This window comes from Triticum dicoccoides, chromosome 5B (genome assembly GCF_002162155.2).
Source record: "Triticum dicoccoides isolate Atlit2015 ecotype Zavitan chromosome 5B, WEW_v2.0, whole genome shotgun sequence".
In the NCBI taxonomy this organism is placed as follows: domain Eukaryota; kingdom Viridiplantae; phylum Streptophyta; class Magnoliopsida; order Poales; family Poaceae; genus Triticum; species Triticum dicoccoides.
In genome coordinates this window covers 267002507-267009752 of record NC_041389.1, presented here as the reverse complement: position 1 = coordinate 267009752, position 7246 = coordinate 267002507, and positions in this window count along the sequence as shown.

The following is a 7246-nucleotide window of genomic DNA, read 5'->3' as shown; positions in this document are numbered from 1 at the left end:
CCGCCTCGCGAGGCTTGGCCCCTCGCGAGGGTCTTGGTTGCTTTGTTGATGAAGATGGGTTGTACCAGGCCGCTGGAGGAGCCACGTCCTGGGCCGCAGGCAGGCAAGTCTGTGGACCCCCGTTCCTAGAACGCCGACAGTAGCCCTCGGGCCCAAGGAGCGCTCGGACTTGGCTTTGCGGCGAAGCCAAGGGTCAAGTGCGTATCGCCGTGGGCCCTAATAGCATGCGGCCTCGATTGACGCGTGGCGACATGACTGGTCGTGGGCGTCTCCGCTTCCCCATGCTGCCTCGGCAACTCCTCGATTGAACAAGTCCCTGCAGCACGCACAGAAAGATCATCATTACCTGCGATCGTGGGCATCGCTGGTTGGACTTCCTTCGCTATAAATGGAAAGGGAGCGGAGGCTCCGCTGCGCATTCGTTCTAGCTTCCATAGCTTCTTCTTCCTTGCCCCTTTGCCGCCCGCACTCCCATGGCGCCCGCCAAGAGGTTCTCAGCCGCCGAGAAAGGGAAGGCTCGCAAGGAGGGGCCCGGCTCTCCGCCACCCAAGAGGGGGCGCGGTCGCCCTCGCAAGCACGCACCGGCCCCCACTGAGGTTCCTCGTGGTCGCAGTGGCGCTCCCTCGCGCGGTGGGAGTCGTGGTAGCTCCATCGAGGAGGGAAGGCGTGCCATGGTTGTGGGGCCCTCGCGGACGTGCTTCCATTCGGCGGAGGTGTAGCCGGAGTTCCTCATGTGGGCGGAAAACCTGACTAGCACCTGGCTCTAACTTCCGCGCTTCTTCGCCCGTGAGCTACCCGCCGCAGCCCCCGATGGCTTCTGGCTGCAGGTGGACAGTTGTTGCAGCAGGGCCTCGTGGGTGACGGTGACGCTTCTTTGGGCGGCTTGGTCCTCGCCCGCGGGTGGCAGACTTTTGCCCGCTCTCGAGGTCTGAGGAGGCTGTGCACCCTCCATTTCAAGTTTGACGGTGCCACGACCCGCTTCGTGCGGGTATTCGAGGGTGAAGCTCGCCACGCTGGATGCTGCCCCGGGACAACGACGGCGGGGAGGTGCTCGGCCTCGGCGATGGGCGCGACGAAGATCATGGTGAGCCGTCGCCGGTCGGCGAGTGCAGTCCTTCCGGTGCCCGCAGTCTCCGCCATGTATGTCAGCGAGGAGCTCGTTCCCTTGTTCCCTTGAAATGCATCGTAAGGAGACATCGTCCGGCCGCTTCCTGTATAGCTCACTGTCTTGTATGCATTACGCCGTCGATTGATGAGCCACACGTTCTGCGTCTTCTTCCCTTTCCGGCAGTGTGCCTTGCATCAGGTACTCTTTGAGTTCCTTGGTCCAGCATCCCTCCTGAGGTTCGAGCGCCAAGAGTAGGCGCGCTCCTGAGGCAGGGCTGCAAGCTGGAGCTCCGGAGGCAGGCGGTTGAGGAAGCTCCTCCCTAGATGGTGTTGGCCTTGCCGGGGAGGGTACTACCGACGGTTCGAAGAGCCGCTCCTCGAAGACTCCTGGTTTTTGGGGCAAGCGCCTGGATGCCCTCTTGGCGATCTCATCGGCCTCCTGGTTTGTGCCACGGGGCACGTGCTTCAGTTCCAGGCCCAAGAACTGCTTCTCCATCTTGCGCAACTCTATGAGGTACGCCTCCATATGCTCATCTCTTGGCGCATACACCTTGTTGGAGAAGCTAACGAGGAGCTGAGAGTCGCCGTGAATGGTGAGGCGCTTTACACGCAAGGCTACCGCGGCCTTAAGTCCGGCAATCAGCCCCTCGTATTCCGCGATGTTGATGGATACCTTCTCACCGTGCTGGAAGCATAGTTGCACGGCGTAGTAGAGCTTGTCTTGCATTGTGGAGATAAGCACAGCTCCAGCCCCCGCGCCCTGACGCGTGAACGCACCGTCAAAGTACATGATCCATCCCTCTGGCGCTTCGCTTCCTGGCGAGAGGGACAGGTCCTCACCAACTTCAAGCTCCGGAGCATCGGTCCACTCGGCCACGAAGTCGGCCAGGGGGACCCTCTTGATGACCCGCGTGGTGCTGAACTCGAGCTGAAATGCCTGCAGCTCAATGTTCCACTCGGCGACCCTTCCAGCAACATTGGGACTCCTGAGGACCCTTTCTAGTGGATATGATGAGACAACCTTGATCAGGTGGCCTTGAAAGTAATGTCGCAGCATGCGCGAGGCCACCAGGAGCGCAAGCAGGATCTTCTGGGGCATTGGATACCTTGCTCGTGCGTCTCGAAGCACGGTGTTGACGAAGTAGACCGGGTGCTCGACAAGGTCAGTGGTGCTAGAAGGGTCTACGTCCTCATGAGCCGATGGCTTCTCCTGCAGGGGCGCGGCCTCGGGAGCTGGTTCATCAGTCAAGGCTTCCATAGGCTCATCAGTGTTATCTTGCTTTGTCTGTGCCCCCACCTCCGCCATTGTGGCTCGGGCTTCATCATCCTGAGGCGATGCCTCTTCAGGCCGAGGCGTGGTCATGCGCCCGGCTTGACGCTCCTCCCGTAGTGCTACCAGCACCGTGCTAGTGGAATGGGGGGTAGCAGCCAGGTAGAGCACCAACGGTTCCAGGGGCGAGGAGCCACCATGACTGGTGGGCTGGTCATGATCAGGTACCTCTTTAGGTCTTGGAATGCCTGGTCTGCTTCAGGGGTCCACTCAAACGGGCCCTTCTTTTTCATCAACTTGAAGAAGGGAAGTGCATGCTCCCCCATCTTGGAGATGAAATGCCCCAGCAAGGTCACGCACCCCGCCAGCTTCTGCATTTCCTTGAGGGTCTGCGGCGGACTCATATCTTCGATTGCCCTGACCTTCTCAGGGTTGGCTTCGATTCCTCTGTGAGACACGAGGAAGCCCAGCAGTTTGCCAGAGGGGACTCCAAACACGCACTTCTCTGGGTTGAGCCGCAGGCTTACTTGGCGCCGACTGGCAAAAGTTTCCTCCAGGTCCTAGATCAGGGTCTTTGCCTCCCGAGATTTTACCATGATGTCATCGATGTACGCCTTTGTGTTTCTCCCGAGCTGCTGGCCCAAGGCGATGTGCATCAACCGCTGAAAGGTTGCCCCCGCATTGCGCAGACCGAACGGCATGCAGGTGTAGCAGTATACCCCGCAAGGGGTCAGAAAAGCGGACTTCTCTATGTCTTCTACCGCCATATTGATCTGGTGATACCCCAAGAACGCGTCCAAGAAACACAAAAAGTCACACTCGACCGTGGAATCGACGATCTGGTCAATGCGCGGGAGCGGGAACGGGTCTTGAGGGCAGGCTTTGTTGAGGTTGGTGAAGTCTATGCACATGCGCTCCTTTCCGCCCTTCTTGGGCACAACGACTGGGTTCGCCAGCCAATCTGGATATCGGACCTCGCAGATGACGCCCGCGGCTTGCAGCTTGCGGGTCTCCTGAATGATGAACGCTTGCTTCTCTGCAGACTTTCGCCACGCCTTCTGCTTCACCGGACGCACATTGGGGCACACCCGCGGGTGGTGCTCAATCACCTCGCGAGGAACCCCTACCAGCTGCTTGGGCTCCCATGCAAATACCTCCTTGTTTGCCCTCGGGAAGCTCACCAGCTCTCTTTCTTGCCCTGGTTCTAGGTCGGCGCCTATGACAAAGGTAGCTCCTGAGGGGTTGTCCTCATCAACCGGTATTTGCTTCGTCCTGGCTTTGCCCTGAGTGAACTGTTGCTTCTTTTTTGTTGGAGCGGCCGCTTTCTTGTCTAGGGTGGCTTGGTCAGCAGGGTGTGTTGCCGTTGCGGCCCTAAAGGCGAGCTTGAGGGCTGCAATAGCTTCTTTGGTGTCGCTTGCAACGGTGAGGACGCCGCTACTCCCTGGCATCTTCATGAGGTTATAGGCAGGATGAGTGGCCGCCATGAACTGAGCCAACGCCAGGTACCCGAGGATGGCATTGTACGGGAGGTCGATGCGGGAAATGTCGAAGTCGATGAGCTCGGTGCGGTAGTTGCCGCGAGTGCTGAAGGTCACTGGGAGGCGGATCTGCCCCAACGGGTGGGTGGAGCCGCCGCCGACCCCGGAGAAGGATCCAGTGGGACGGAGCCACCCCGGCGGAATGTGAAGCAGGCCAAAAGCCTCCACTGAGAGCACGCTGAGGCTGGCCCCACCATCAATGAGGGTCTTGGTCATTGCTATGTTGGATATGGTGGGGTGCACAGCATGGGGAGTGCGTCGAAGCCGGTCGTGGTCGAGGGGTGATCCCCCAAGTCGAAGACGAGGTCGGCCTTGGGCGCCGTCCAACCCGGCGGGGCTCCCGTCTGCAACGAGGCGGCGCCAATTTGCCTGAAGAACTGCTTGGCATGGCGGCCCGAGGGTGGCGCCTATGACCCATCAAGAATGGCCGCAACGGCGGCCGGTGCCGGGACACCAAAGCGCGCGAGGAAGAGGTCGCGCAGCTCCTCCCATGATGTTACGAAAGACGCCGGGAGGTTGAGCAGCCAGGTGCGCGGCGCGCCTACGAGGGCCATGGGGAACCAGCTTGCCATGACCTTGTCGCCGCCTCCAGCCTCTAGGATGGCCTCCTCGTAGGCCAGCAAGAAGGGTGCTGGGTCGGCTACGCCGTCGTAGCGCGGGGCATCTCCGGCTTGAACTTGGGCGGCCACTGCACCTGCCGCAGGGCGGGGAAAAGGATCCTAAGGCCCGCTGGGCCGTCGCTGGGGCCCAGTGGTCCGGTCGATGGAGCAGCGTCGACCATGGGTGTTGGCGATGGAGAACGACGGGGAGGCCTGCCGACAGGAGCAGCATGAGCGGTGCGGGCGGTGATGGCAGCCCAACGCTCAGCGCAAGCCTTGCGCGCGTCAGACATTGACTTGACGGGGAGGCAGACCGCGGACCGACGGAGAGGAAGCTTCAGCGCACCCCTACCTAGCGCGCCAAATGTCGGATTACGGGTTTCGGCAAAACCCTTGAGGTTTGAACTCTAGGGTGCACATGAAGATTTCTCCCTACCGCAAGCACACACACAATCGATCCAAGCCTAACTATGCAAGGTCGCAAAGAACACAAGGACACAAAATTTATACTGGTTCAGGCCACCATTGTGGTGTAATATCCTACTCCAGTGTGTGGTGGTGGATTGCCTCTTGGGCTATGGATGAACAATACAAGGGAAGGGCAGCCTCCGCAGGAGAGGTGTTCTTGTGCTCGTTGAGCTGGTGGTGTGTGTCTCTAGATCAGATCCATATCAGATCCAGCTGCCCCTCTACTATGGTGGCTAGTCCTATTTATAGAAGCCCCGGTCCTCTTCCCAAATATTGAGCGGGAAGGGAGCCAACAATGGCCAATTTGAAAGGGGACAGGTAGTACAGCTTATCCTGACTAAAGGTGGTCTTTGCCTGCAAAAGGCTCTGGTGGTGACGCCATCTTGGGCTCCACGATGACATCCATCCTGTCGTCTAGCTGGTCTTGGTCTTTTTGCACCGATATGGAAACCTTTGCCTGATTCCTCGGGGCTCCTCGCCTGCGCTTGCCGCTTTAGCACCAAAGAGGAAACGAGGACAATGTGCGCGCTGGCGCCTGCCTGTCGCCCGCTTGGCCTTGGTCGTCATGGCTCACGTCATATGAACCTCATGAGGTGTCCCTCGCCTTGATATCTCCGCTCCTCGTGAGGCAGCCTGGTGTAGATGCTCCCGAGAAGGTCTTGACTCGTCCGCCTCGTGAGGCTTGGCCCCTCGCGAGGTTCTTGGTTGCTTTGTTGATGAAGATGGGCCGTACCAGGCCGCTAGAGGAGCCACGTCCTGGGCCGCAGGCAGGCAAGTCTGGGGACCCCTGTACCTAGAAAGCCGACATTCCCAACAAATTAATTTAGAGTGATGAGATCAATATTATAATCCAAGAACCAGATACTCAAGATGTCCATAACCGGGGACACGACTAACCATGATTAGTTTGTACACTCTGTAGAGGTTTGCGAACTTTTCCCCACAAGACTCAATCTCCTCCGTTGGATTTCTCGCACTACATGGTGTTTGAGAAACGGATGAACGAGACATAGTCTTTCAGAAGCATTAACTCTTTACTCTGGGTAGACAGTTACACCTACTTTCGCCTACATCTGCTAGCCTACCACTGAAAGAGGTCATGCAACATACTCAACTATGCTAGACCCAATAATAGCTTATGGCTGCACATGGAAGTTTCTAGCATGAATAATCTTATGATCCCTTTGAGCCTGGGTGGTGAACCATAGGATGATCACAAGGTAACCCCGGGATCTCCTAGGACTACACTGGTATATCCCCAGGCGCCCACAAACAATCCACCCAGATGTGTATTAAGTAGCCACGTTAAGCTAACCATTAATTAACAATCTCACATCTGTCATGGATACACTCAAACCAAACCACGTCTAAGAGCATGGCATAGCAATATAAGCATAACGTAGAAGTAACTCCCAAGGTTTGATATAAAAGGGCAATAGGTTCTACCTCATCATCTATTTCCCAAATACCCACATGTTAAAACACATCCTAATCATGCAGTGTTTGAGGATTGAAACTAAAGCATAAAAACTGGGTAATAAGGGGTATGATCAAAGTGTTACTTGCCTTGCTGACGATCTGCAAAACCTAGGGACTCGTAGTAGCACGCTTCGCACTCTGGGAATTCTATCGCAAACAAACAATAGCATACATAAGCACTCAAGCATAGATGCAAGGGTAAAACTCAGATGAGAAAGTCCAAACTGAAAACTCAACTGAAGAACTTCGGTTTGCAAAAAGAATTAATTGAATCGGAGCTACGGAACTGAAACTACGGTCAAAAGAACTTCAAAAACAAATCTGCTTGAAACCAACTTTTAAATTTTCAAAACCATGTTTAAGTTGATTAACTAGAAATAGGGATTCGAGACGAAGATTTTGGCATTGGATTCACTGGATTTGGACAAACGGTTTAGAAACTGCGAGAGTTTGAAGTTCAGGGGCTAATCTGCGATAAAATAATGGCGGATAGGTCCGTAGACGAAAAAGAAAATAAAAAGAAAAAACTACGGCGCGAACATTCGTTAACAGAGACGACGGGCGAACACGTTCGTTAAAAATGAACTAACGAGCAAACGCTCGCTAATTAACTAAACCAAAAAAAAGAACCGATCTAAAAAAACCGATCTAGGGTTTTAAAAAAATCGAATGATTTTTACCTAAAACCGAGAAAAACCGATGGCGGCGGATCCGACGAGCTGCGGCTCCGGCGAGGCAGGGCGAGGCGGCGGCGACGGTAGGCGGCGCGGCGCGGCGGCAGCAGC